General features: G+C 38.1%; 1 protein-coding gene across 5 annotated transcripts in view; it reads left to right on the top strand.

Annotated features, from left to right (window-relative positions):
• Nucleotides 1-203: 203 nt before the first annotated feature.
• Nucleotides 204-12210, top strand: part of NCKAP5 (NCK associated protein 5) — a 370644-nt gene continuing 358637 nt past the window's right edge. For 4 of the 5 annotated variants that reach the window (XM_051810235.1, XM_051810236.1, XM_051810232.1 and 1 more), the window contains exon 1: nt 964-1147. The gene's annotated coding sequence lies outside the window, so the exon portion shown is untranslated. Of the gene's footprint in view, nt 260-963; nt 1148-12210 lie in introns of those variants that run through there. The other variant, XM_051810233.1, reaches the window with a different exon arrangement.

Genomic DNA, 12210 nt, shown 5'->3' with positions numbered 1-12210 from the left:
CAGATAGCAGAGCTCAGTCTGTCACAAGCCTTGGTGGTGCTCTTCCAGCGTTTGAAGTTCTGACTTGAAAGGACTGACTTCTGAGAAATCAAGACAAAGTCCCAGCCCCTCCCTTTCAGCAGGAACTCTCAGTGACAGAGACTCAGATTAGTAGCTGGACAAGTTCTCAAGTGAGTACCCTGTGCCTCGGTGGGAATTGAGTATGTTTTCAGCTCCAAAGTGTTACTTAGTCTTGGACTTCTCCCTCTGAGAAGGAAAGGTCAGTATTTATACCCGTAGCACCTAGTGAATAACTATGTGTGATGCTGTTTCTTGCTTACTTATATACAAAGTACAAGTTTGTACTTTGTTGTTCATCTTTAGAAAGTAAGAGAGTTTTCTTCAAAACACATTGTAACTGAAGTCGAGCTGTCTTAAAATCTTGCAAAGATCAGAGTTTGTAATTCTGTAACTTTGAAAATTAGGAATGAGTTGAAACTTTCATTTCAACATACTGAAGTCCTCTGCTCTGGGCTTTAAAATCCATGGAGGTTTGCATCCCTAGTAACATATTTTTACATTAAAAATAAAAGAATCAGGAGAATTCAGTGATAAATTCTGAAAAAAGCACCGCTGGCATTTTTTTCTTTTTCTCCCTGTGATCTTTGCATGGTGAAGCTGTTTAAGTTTTTCTTACTTTTCTGCTTTCCCTGCAAACACTGTTTATTCATTCTAAGAAAACATCAGTTGTGTAAACAGAAGTTTAGCACTGCAACTCCTACTAAGATGCAAATTGTGCTGCAGGGAAGATAGTTTGGGCTTTTCTCTCCTCCTCGCTTTTCTTTTTTGACAGTCGGTTAATAAAGACTCAACAATAAGCAGCTGCCTGTGATGTCATTTGGGACTTTGTCCACAGAGCTTGTATTTACAAGTACTGAGCAACTACATAGCAGCAGCAATCCCAACTATCAGCAAACTTCATGTCTGCTGTTACCGAAGGACTTCAGTGCTGTGGAGCGTGTAGAAAGCTAACTCTGTTCTTCTAACCACAGACTTTTAAAGCTTGGTAAATAAACACTGGATAAACTCAAGAGAATTTCTGGACTGCAAAGACTTCTTACGGTTCTGAGTTCTCCAGGGCTGGCATGTTTTGACTGAACTGCTGCAAGTAAGACTTTTGCTGTTTTGGTGTTTTTATCATCTCTGTAAAGCTCATTTTCTCTACGAGTGTGTCAGTATTGCTATTTGTAGTTTTGCTTTAATTAAAAGAGCGGCAAGCATGTAGTTGTTAGGAGTAATTACAGCCATGCATCTGACTGTGGTTCAGGACAAATGAAAACTTCATTCTGGCTTTTGTTTGTATGAGATTACACTGAAGTGGCTCTCTCTTAATTTAAGTGATGAAACTCTAAGATTCTTAAAGTCTCATGAGTGCTGTCATTAACTGAACAAAACCCGGACTGTCTTAAGATTGTTCTTTTATAATTTAATTATATTTATTTGAATATTCAAGATTAATTTGAATTTTTAATATAAATTTCGTATAGTTTTTAGGACAGTTTTCTTTAAAAATCCTTTTGCTTCTTATGCAGATATTTTAAAGCAAAATTTTACTAATTTTCACTTTTAACCCTTGTTCAAGTTCTGGAGGTGTATAAGTTTTAAAGAAGGAATCATACAGTGCTTTGAAATCTGATGCCTTTTGGATAAAATGAATTTTCAATTATATGAGAAACAGTAATTTTTGTTTAGAGTGTTTATGTTAGAAATCCAACAAATCCTGAAACATCAGGGCAAAAATATTGGCACACTGGTAACTGCTGTGAATATACTGTTTCTGTGCTGCCTGCTGTTTGCGGGACACAACTCTGTTTCTGACCACCAATTAACTAATTTTCAGGACAACTATCTGCAATTGTCATGGAATTATTCCTGTTTTACAGAGGAGTAAAATGACCCATGGATGTGGTTTATTAAAACTTAGTTTACCCACTTCAAAAGCTAGTAACAACCCCCAGGTCTCTTGCTTCTCATTTCATCCTTCACCAGAAGCCCATTCTAAATTACTGCAATTTCAGTTGTAGTGGCTTTTCCAGGGACTAACCTGATCACAGTACTCTGTATGAGGAACTCTTTTATTACTGTTTACCTCTATTTAATGGTCTGTCGTTGTGAAGACAAAGCACATTTCTGAAGATTGAAATCAGAAAACTATGATTGGCAAGTATATGAGGGTAAGTCAGTACAAATCAATTCCAAGCAGGAATTGGAGGATTCTTCTTGAATTATCAGCACTATTGATTTTGGTTTGCTTTGCTTGCTACTGACTTTGTTTACAAGGCCTCTCAGTACCACATAGCAACAGATTTTTGGGCCTTCCTATTAAGATTAGAGTGGCTATGCCTGCAGATGCCCCTTTCAAGTGACCCTATTTCTACAGCAGATCAGAACCTGCCCATCTCTTCTTTTTAGATGTTATAACGTGGCTTGGCACGTCAAGATACTGTGCAACTTAGGAACTGTTGTTCTGTCTTTGCAACTGAAGCATGTTCTTTTGGGGGTGTTGGGGTGGGCTGGGGGAACCAACCTAAACTTATCTCTGCATTAATGCCATGCGAATGGCAAAGGCTTTTGCGGTTTTAAATAGGTGCTTAAAGAAGAGCATATTTTTATTCCGTAGGTGTTCATCCTCTCTTTTCAGAAATGGTATAAACAAAATGTTTATGTGGTCTTTAAAAGACCTTTTTGTAACTTGGAAATTTTCACAGAATGCAAGAGTGAAGAATGGAGAATTGTGATAGAAGCTTTCCTAGGGATAGAAATGGGTTTAAGGTTAGGTAGTTTGATTCCTATCAAGCTGACTCCCATGAGCCAGAGTTTCCTTCCCTCTGTCACCTTGTGGCCAATAATGATGATCTACTGTGGAGAACTGATAATTTATACTTGCAAAGTATTCAGGTAATATTGGCAAATGCCTAAAAAATCTTTAAAATTATTAGAACAAAATGAGATTAAAAAAATCCTCAGCTCCCACTTGCCTTTCTTCCTTGTTGGATTATTTTTAAGTGCAAATACTAGTCTGAAAAACGTGAATTTTACTGCTTTTTAAGAAAACTTCACGGGCTTCTCTCACAGTGTGCTTGTACATAAATTGTGTATAAGTATTTGAAGCCTTAGATTTACAAAAGTAGAAATTGTGCCTCAATAAATTTAAAGCAGTAGGGTACAATTCCACTTCAGTCAAGAGCTAATCTTCAGGTAATTACCTTAAAACCTGAAGCAGACTCTCAAAACCTGATGAGCCCATGGGCATCCAATTTTAATTTTCCTCTTTTGAATTTCCCTTCTTACATTTACATTTTCTTTCTTATATACCAATGTAGCAAATTAGGATATAGAGTGAACTCACTTTTCAGCAGAGGGATCCCCTGGTTGGATTTTTCTTGGGTCTGAGAAATCTGCCCAAGGATACAGCATATAATCTGATAACGTTCTTGGGTGGCATTAAAGGGGACAATTGCCAACAGAATGTCAATTCTTTGGGCTTTCTCGCTATCTGAAAAGAAATGGAATAAGTGCAGACTCTAGCCTGTCATCATCTGACAAGTGGGACTGAGGTTGGGATAAAAGACACAGAACAAAGGTGCCAAAGGGAAGCTCAGCTGGCTGAGGAGCTTAGCACAGCACAGCCAGGGCCAAATGCGGCGGGATGCTCTGCAGCTCGTGTGTGGTTCTGCACGTGTTCAGCTCCTGGCAGGATTGCAGTTATGCTGAAGAAAAATCCATGCCAAAGCTGCCAGAACACCTTCAGAAGTTAAAGCATGTAATATGCATTTTTATTACTAAAACAGGATAAATGTACAATGTAAATAGAACATGAGCCATTAACACTTGTAATACTCTGTTCTGTACTGTCTACTGATACCGCTCGTGTAGCATGCAGAAACCTGAATTACATTAGGTATTCCCTGATGGTTACATAAATTAGTCATGATGTTTTCAGGATGAAAAGTTAGGTAGCTATTATGTGAAAAACAGTGGGAAATCTTTTATGCTTCCATTGCCTGGCATTCAGGTGAATCAGATAAACGTGGTTTGTACAGCAGCGATGGCTTCTGGAAATGGACAGTAACATTGTCTATGGGCTATGAATGATGTAGACCCTGAAAAGCAGGTTGGATTATAAAGCAATGGATAAAAATTATGTTGCTGAAATATGGTCTATTAGTATTGACATACAGCAAGAACAAATGCTACTACTAAACTGCGTGTTTGATAAGCTTTTCACAGGACAATGCTATTTGTTTTCCAGAGCCAAAGCAGCTTTGGATAGTGTGTGCACACAATAGGTCTGGACAGAATCAAATGCATGTCACAAATTATTTTCTTTGACAGTGCTAATTGATTATTATAATTCATCGTTATCTAAATTGTTAAATTCAATAGTTTACCGTATCCTTTTGTGTCTTTGTAGCTCAGACATAATGCAAATAGGAAGAGTTAATTACCACATGCAGCAACAGAGGCAAAATTCATTGTTCACTTCACTTTGATTGAAGTTGTGTTGAATCACCACTGTGGATTTTCAGTAATGGTGGAGAAAAGAAGGAAGCAGGAATTCTTGTGCAGTGAAGTTGCTTTTGATTGTAGTTAGCATTTGTATTTCAAACAGTATTCTTTTTGCAGCTGGACTAAACATGCTTGTTTCTCCTGTACTAAGTATTACCCAATTGTGCAAACTGAAATCACATGAGTGAATCAATCCTGTTGGGAATCACTGGCACTCCTTGCGGAATACAGCACAATCTGACATAAGTATAAGGGCTGCATTTGCTTCTAAAATGACTTATTCCTCTAGATATGAGCACTTGGCTTGTTTCTTCAGTGCTCTGTTGATGGCCAGAGCTGCATCTGGTGGGTAAAAGGAAGCAGTGCTCTCATCAAGGGAATTCTAGAGAGATTAAGGGATGACTTAATTTATGCAAATTCCTAAAGCTCTCTGTCTTCTCTATCTTCTAAGATTTGATGTAACTGCTGTAAAATGTAGGATCTTCTCTGCTGCTCTGAAATGATCTGGCAAAATGGTACATAGCAGTAAGATTTTGGGGGGTTATTTTGCCAGTAGAGGGCCGTGTTAAACTGGATAAAATAACTCCCTCTTGAACTCACATCTTCAGTGAGGAACAGCTTAAAGCATATGGTTGTTTTCAAGGGCAAAATGAGTAAATAATTAGATCTTTTAGAAGCTACTGAATGATTAATTATTTAAAATCAGAATCGCATCACTTTTACAGTGCAACACAGTTCTGTGTCAGTCTAATTAGACTAAATTCTGGTCTTTAAAATACATCATATCTACCTGTTTATTCTAAATTGTTCGAGGTTGATAGATAGAGCACTAATAAGTCATTAAGCTGACGTGATATACAGCAGCAGCATGTGCTTTTGCTGTAATGACACAAATGAGAAAAGAATTGTTTTTCAGAGGTACAATCACGTTTGTTTTTCATGCGGCCTCTAAACTAGCAGTCATTATTCAGGCTCTAGTGCTGCAGGAGTTGACCTTTGGCAAAATATTTTGTTATCCTCAATCTTTTATACAGGCCTTTTGTGAACTCTGCTCAGCTCTCATTTTGCTGATTGCATTTAAAGTCATTTATTGCACAGTGTTTGCCCTTCTGGCAGATGTTAAAGGATTCCCTGCCTCCCCCTTAAAGGCTGCTCCTCCGCAGCATCTAATTATAACCTACACAAAAGATTAACAGATGTTATAATTGTCTTTACTCATTGATTAAATAGTTTCTGCATGATTTGCTCTCTCTTCCTCTCATTGCTGATTTGAGAAGTCTTTCTGGGCGAGTCTCATGCATCTGCAATTTGTTAACAGTGACTGTCTTCAGTTTTTAACTTTTTGGGGCTGTGGTTCAGTTTGGGCAGGTTATGGTTGTTCTTCTAGACAACAAGACAGAAACATGTTAAAATTGGGTGCATGAATACTTGCTTTGATTGCACACGTTCCTGTTCTTCCTCTTCCTTTTAACCATTCTAGCTGAAATGTATGGAAAAGACAGACTCATTTTAAGACATTTAAATTGGAGACTGGAGGGGTAAATGCTGAGAGTTGCCTATCAGTTAGTTTTGTCCCTATATTTCAGTTGCCACTTGCAGAGGAAATTAGTGGCCAAGAAATTCAACTTAAGAAGAAAATTCCTAGTAGGAGAAAATTTCTAGTAGGACTTTCCTAGTAGGACCATTAGAAAACTTTGGATTCTCTTGGGTTTTTTTTTAATGTGCTTAGTCTCTCTAACTTTTTCACAAAATTAAAGTTACTCTACTCTTGAGCTAATTAATTTCAATTGTGTTTCCATGTTTAGCTGAGGGTTCTGTTCTCAGGTAGATCTGTAGTCCTTGTCCTGCAGCACAATAGTGCCAAATTTAGCAACTGTTGTTTTATGTTCTTATAAATCTTACAGCATCTTGAACTAGGCCAGACCAAACAATGTTTCTTTTCAGAGAGGTGAAACATCTTGCACATGTATCTAAACTGCTGGGGATTGACTTACGCTAAAGTGTCCTTCCCTGTTTGGATTCTGTGTAAGGTTTTCCTTACCTCTTCCACTTACACATATGTCAGTAATTGACAAGTCCAGAAAAATTTCCATGATGGTCTTGGAATGTCTCACAGTTCCACGAAGCTGCATCTGCCATAAGGCATCAGCCTGAAGGGCTCTGCCCTGCTTTGTTCAGAATTGGTACAACAAGAAAGCAAAGCTAATGGAAAATATTTTCTCACACTTTCTCTGACAAAACCTCTGAATGGGTTAAAGAGAAACAGATTAAAGGCTTGAGGCTTGAATTATGGGCTTGGTTATTCAAAAGCCATAATTTTTGTGCTGCTCCCTCTGCCCATTCCCCAAAGCCTACTCAAACATAAAACTGTTGTCTTGATTCCTAGTCAGAGAAACCACCTCATGTTGAGATGGGGCATACCTTCTCCTATCAAAATCCTTTTAGCATTTTTTGCCACCAAAAATGCTTGAGCTCTATGTGGATGTCTGAGAATATTGACTCCATTAATGTAGATTCATGCATATGTGGGACATCCTGTGTGATTGTGCTTTGTTGGTGTGTGGATATATATTCTCTTCACATTGAACACCATACATGGTGCTGGCTGTGAGATTTTGAGATATAACCTACAGGGCTCCAGGTCTTTATTTATTTTTTAATGTTGATATTTTACTCAGAATTCATGAGTTTTAGTAGCCTGAATGATAATCTTTGCAGTGCACAAAAACGTTTTTCCAGGGATTCAAAACTGCTCTAGAAACAGAGGTACTTTGTTTGTGGGGTTAACAAAGAACACTGTATTCTCCTTGTTTTTAAATGACATCTCAGTGTTGCTGAATACTTTGCATTTATGAGCTGGGGGGAGCAGATTATAGATTCATAATAAGAAAATTCCAGGGTGCCAACTGTGCTTGCAAAGTGTATTTTAATCATATAGACACCTGTCCACTACCAACTTGTACTATTTCATAGACTCACTGAGCAGCCAGCTGATAGAAATCACTTTTATTTAATATCAACCTCATCTGAGTTTGAAACACTGATCCAGAGGTGAAAGGCTAAAATCCCAATTATCAGTAATCATATTCATCTAATCCTGATATAATGCTGGAGGTAGAAGACCTAGTTACTCTTTGCAGTTACACATAAGAAACACTTGGAAATTACTAAAAGTTCAGATAAATCATTAAGGTTTTTTTATATCCTCTGCTACAAAGGAAAGCATTAAATTGAAACCTGGTGTAACATTTTAATAAACAGCTCTCTGTTATGTTACTTTCTGCTAGCCCCGACGTTTGAGATCAAGGTCTTCATCTGTCTTTTGGGGTTGCACAAGTAAATGAAAGAGAGCACCAAATGAACTGAAGAGGCAGTGGTAGCACAATGTACAAAGCCTCAGGTTGGCCATTCTCCTTGTTTCTCTGCTTGAGAATCTGTAGACTTGTCTCATATTTAATTATGTGCTTTGCTAAAACTAGTAAATTCCTTCCCTTAAGCTGCAATTCTGTCATGGTGTTATTGACTGGGAATGCATCCCAATGCTCATGGGAAACCAGTTCTGTCATTTATATTTACCAATTTATCTTTAATCAGAGAATTGCTTTTCTTCTCGATTATGAGAAAATTCTGTCAGAAGAAAAAGCTGTAATAAGACATCGATAAGAATTTATCAACCAGAGGATAGTTTTGGGCACAGTCCTGAGAAAAGAATGGTTCATGAGGTACACAGCCATGAGCAGCATGGCAATGCAGAGACAAGTATACACCACAACCCCTAGCTGAGGTTTTCCTTGTTCCTGGTAGGGACCTAATCTTACTGGCAGGTCCTGTCTCCCTAGTAAAGCGCTGAAGTCTCACTTTTACCCACTGGCTGTTGTCTGTTGTGAAAATATGTTTTGTTTTACCTGTTTCACTTATTTCTCACCTATTTCACTTATTTGTCTCTACCTGAATTCCAGGTTTGGATCCTGTGTGTTACAAAGGAATTCTGAGCTTGGGTGGATAGAGGAAGGATGTGACACCTTCTTGTGGGTTTAGGGCACACCCTTAGGCAAGAAATCCCATGAAGACCCCACCTGGTTTCCTCTTTTCCCCTTCCTGGAGTCCCATTCTTGTCTCTTCAGTAGCTGCAGGTAACATTACTGTGAGCCTACAAGAAAAATCAAGGGTGAACAGCACTAAAGGCTGCAGAAACCTGCTTAAGTCCCCCAACCATTACAGCAAAAAGGGAGCCTCTTCTAAATTTTCTTTTTTAAATGCTGCTCTAATACTTCCTGGTTTTCCCTGCATGAGAGATGGGTTTAAAGATGTGGAGGGAGTAAAGGATGTCTGTCTCATTGCCTACGTAGCTACTTTTGGTGGCAGAATCCTTTCTGCCTCTTTGTTGGGTTTAAATCGGTTCTAGTTGAATTTCTCCAATCAGATTAATTTTGACAGAATAGCAAATTGATGAATGAAAACAGAATGTCTTCTATTGCACTGGCAGTTTGAAGAGAGGATTATTCCCCTGTTTGGGTTTATAATGATGGGCAGATCTAGTAGATAGAGAAGAGTAATGACACACTGGAGCACCACTAATAGAAAGTTTCACTTCTTTGACAAAGAGGATTTAATCATTAAATGGCACTTATATGTAGTATACATTATTACCTTCACAATACAGTGGAGAAACTGAGACAGCAGAAGTTAGTTAATTAACCTCAACCTCCAACTTAAACGATGGGCAAACATTTAGGGCTTACCTGAAGTGAATCAGGTACACTTCCTTTCTTCCTTGTTTATACTCAATACTGTTTTTCCCCACTCCACTCCCAATTAATAAACCTTATGCATAAAAAAAAAATACTTTAAAAGGTTATATTTAGTCTCAAAATGCACTTTCAAATTCAAAGTGGATCATCTAGAACATGCAAGTGTACTAACGCTTTCCTATCCCCCACTGATAATACTTTTTATTTCCCAGCTGAATTTTGAACTAAAGAATAATATTGATTAACTTTGGATATTGCAAGACTAGAGGAGCATAAACTATAATTGTAAAAGATTTATTTAGTCTGCTTGGCATTACTTCCAAGAAATAATCCAGGTAAAAAAAATCCATTTTGAGACATTATATGAATTGTATGGAAAAAAGTGGATGAATAATCCTGTGCCAACCCAACTGTTCCTACTGCAAGCAAAAATATATTTCAGATTTTAGTGAATGATGAACTCCTGAATTGTCAGTCATTTTATTCTTGTTTGTTTGGTTTGGTTTTTTTGGTGCCACTTTTGCTAGTTTAACTATTTTTACTTTGCATTCAAAATGGACAGATGCTTGAGAGGAAGACTAGAGAATTTTAATAATATAGCTCTTTTCTTTCTGATATTTTCTGGATAATGCTGTATCCATAATCCCAATGTGCTGGATTGTTGTCTGTGATGGCAGACTATATGTTCACTGCCATTTTGCTTGGTAGAATTGAGCACAGATGAGCTAAAGACTGAGAGAATGACATAAAACATAGGGGGGCTATGAACATTTTAAATAGGAAATTCATTAATGTTTTTTTAATTTACATTTTTATTACATTTCTGGCAGATGGAAAAATTAGAAATCAGTGTGACAGCCAGTCTTCACACTGAGAAACTGGAGTAACAATTGCTGGCAGCTGATGGCATGAAGGGGAAGGATAGAGTAACACTTGTTTTTTTTTCCTAAAGCAAAGCCTTTAACTCTAATTGTCTCTAATATAATGAACTACAGCATCATATATAGAGAGAGACTGAGAAGAAGGGCACAGAGCACTCTTTTCTTCCCTATCAGGGTTGTTGGACACCTCGTTTCTGGCAGCATGCTCACTTTCAGTGTTTTTTATAGTACTTCATCTTGCCTTATTTTTTCCTATGACAAGTGTTTCTTTGATTCTCTGCATTGGATTTCACTTTAGGTAATTTCTTCAGATACTCAGCATCATTTCCTCCTCTTTATTTCTTTTCAGCCTACTGTCAGTAAACCTAATCAATTTTCCTCTGTCTCTAGTGTTAGTATCTGTCCCTCAAACTTGTGAGGATGATCATTCCTTCTCATTTTAGTTTTCTCCTTGTCATTGTTTGAAACTGCTTTGAAGGGACTTGTTAATCGTTTCCCACCAAGTCAATACTTTATTCATCTTTGCTGCTATTGTCTGAATTCCATAGAGTTTGTCTCCATCCTTCTGGCCCAGGACTAAATTCAGTGACTGAGATGAGAGTGTTCTAGAATTGCAGAGAAAAAAAAGACGTGAAGGGCTCAATATGCCAATACTGTGCAGTGTTCTGTCACATCTAAGAAAATATGGATGAGAACAGGACATCCTTCATTTTTAATGTTTTCATAATAGTTTTCTTGGCCATAAGCTGAAGATTGAGTTTAATCAATCCGTTCCTTTTAATTTTACGGTCTTGATATCCCATAGTCCTACATGCTCTGTTGTGTAAGAATAAAGTGAATTTAAATTGGCTGGGATATATCCCTGGAGTTTTTCTTTATGTATTCTCATTGGTGTATAGGGAATACATCCCACAAAAAACCTGAAGGTGGTAGAGCTGAGTCATACCCTGTCACCTTTCTGGTCACCATGAGCATGAAGTACAGACCCTGCTGAAGTGTGCATGGGAATTGGAGCTGAATGCCTTTGGGTCTGATCCTTAGATGATGTTGGGCCAGCTGAAATGTGAGTAGACTTCTAACTTGTGCAAAGGCTGAGCAGCTGGGGAACCAGCTGAAGGATTTTGGTACCCACCCTTACAGGAGCTAAATTAGTTCTGGCACCTCCAAATTCATGTCTGGTAGCGCATCCCTTACGTGACTTACCTGTAGCAGTGAAAAGAGGTGACCACAGAGTCCAAGAAAATGTAACTGTTGATATAGCTGGTCCAGCCATACAGATTTACAGGATTCTGAAGATATTTGCACAGCAAAATTAGTAATATAAGAAAAATTTTTCTGATACATATACATATGGTGCTCTGTGTGGGAAGCACCTGGAGCTGCTCAGTCTGATGAGTCTGCATATTCTTGCTTTTTTCCTTGCTACAGTCTATTCCTTCAAACCAGGGGCTCAGTTCTGGTTTGGTTGGAAGAGACTGGTGCTGTCTTTCCCCTCTTGTTCTTTCCCAGGGTGGGCTTTAGTCATGGTGGACTGGAGGAGCTATTTTCACACTATGTAAATAGATGAGTTGAGCCTTTTCTCAGCTACCCTCTTCCCATGTCATGGAGGCATGACATATATTTCACTGTACCTTATCTTCCCTTATTTTTCATAGGACAGAAAGGGATTATGAGCCTGATTTACCCTCTTTCCTGGGCTGGTATTGAACTAATACCTTCATTATGAGGTTATTGCCTGTAATGTAAGAATAGCCCTGGGCCCACCAGGACTGTCTTTACAGCAAGGTGAAAACGTGAGACACAGTGTTACAACCTAAAAAGCCCCAGACTCATTAGAAACAAATTCTGTAGCCCAGACATTGAAATATTCCCTCTGATGCAAATGACTTTTGTTATCTAAGGAGGATGTACAGAGCTGGATGCTGAAGATGTTACTAATAACTGAGGAAACATTTTTACAGTACTTACTTTCTCTTGTGAGTTTTCCTTTGAGCCATGTGAGCATTTTGAAGTGTTACCGAATGCTCTGT

This window comes from Manacus candei, unplaced genomic scaffold, assembly GCF_025592945.1.
Source record: "Manacus candei isolate 608988 ecotype Guabito, Panama unplaced genomic scaffold, ASM2559294v1 h1tg000077l, whole genome shotgun sequence".
In the NCBI taxonomy this organism is placed as follows: domain Eukaryota; kingdom Metazoa; phylum Chordata; class Aves; order Passeriformes; family Pipridae; genus Manacus; species Manacus candei.
Note: the sequence above shows the minus strand (reverse complement) of the source record. Positions and strands in the feature narration are given on the sequence as shown.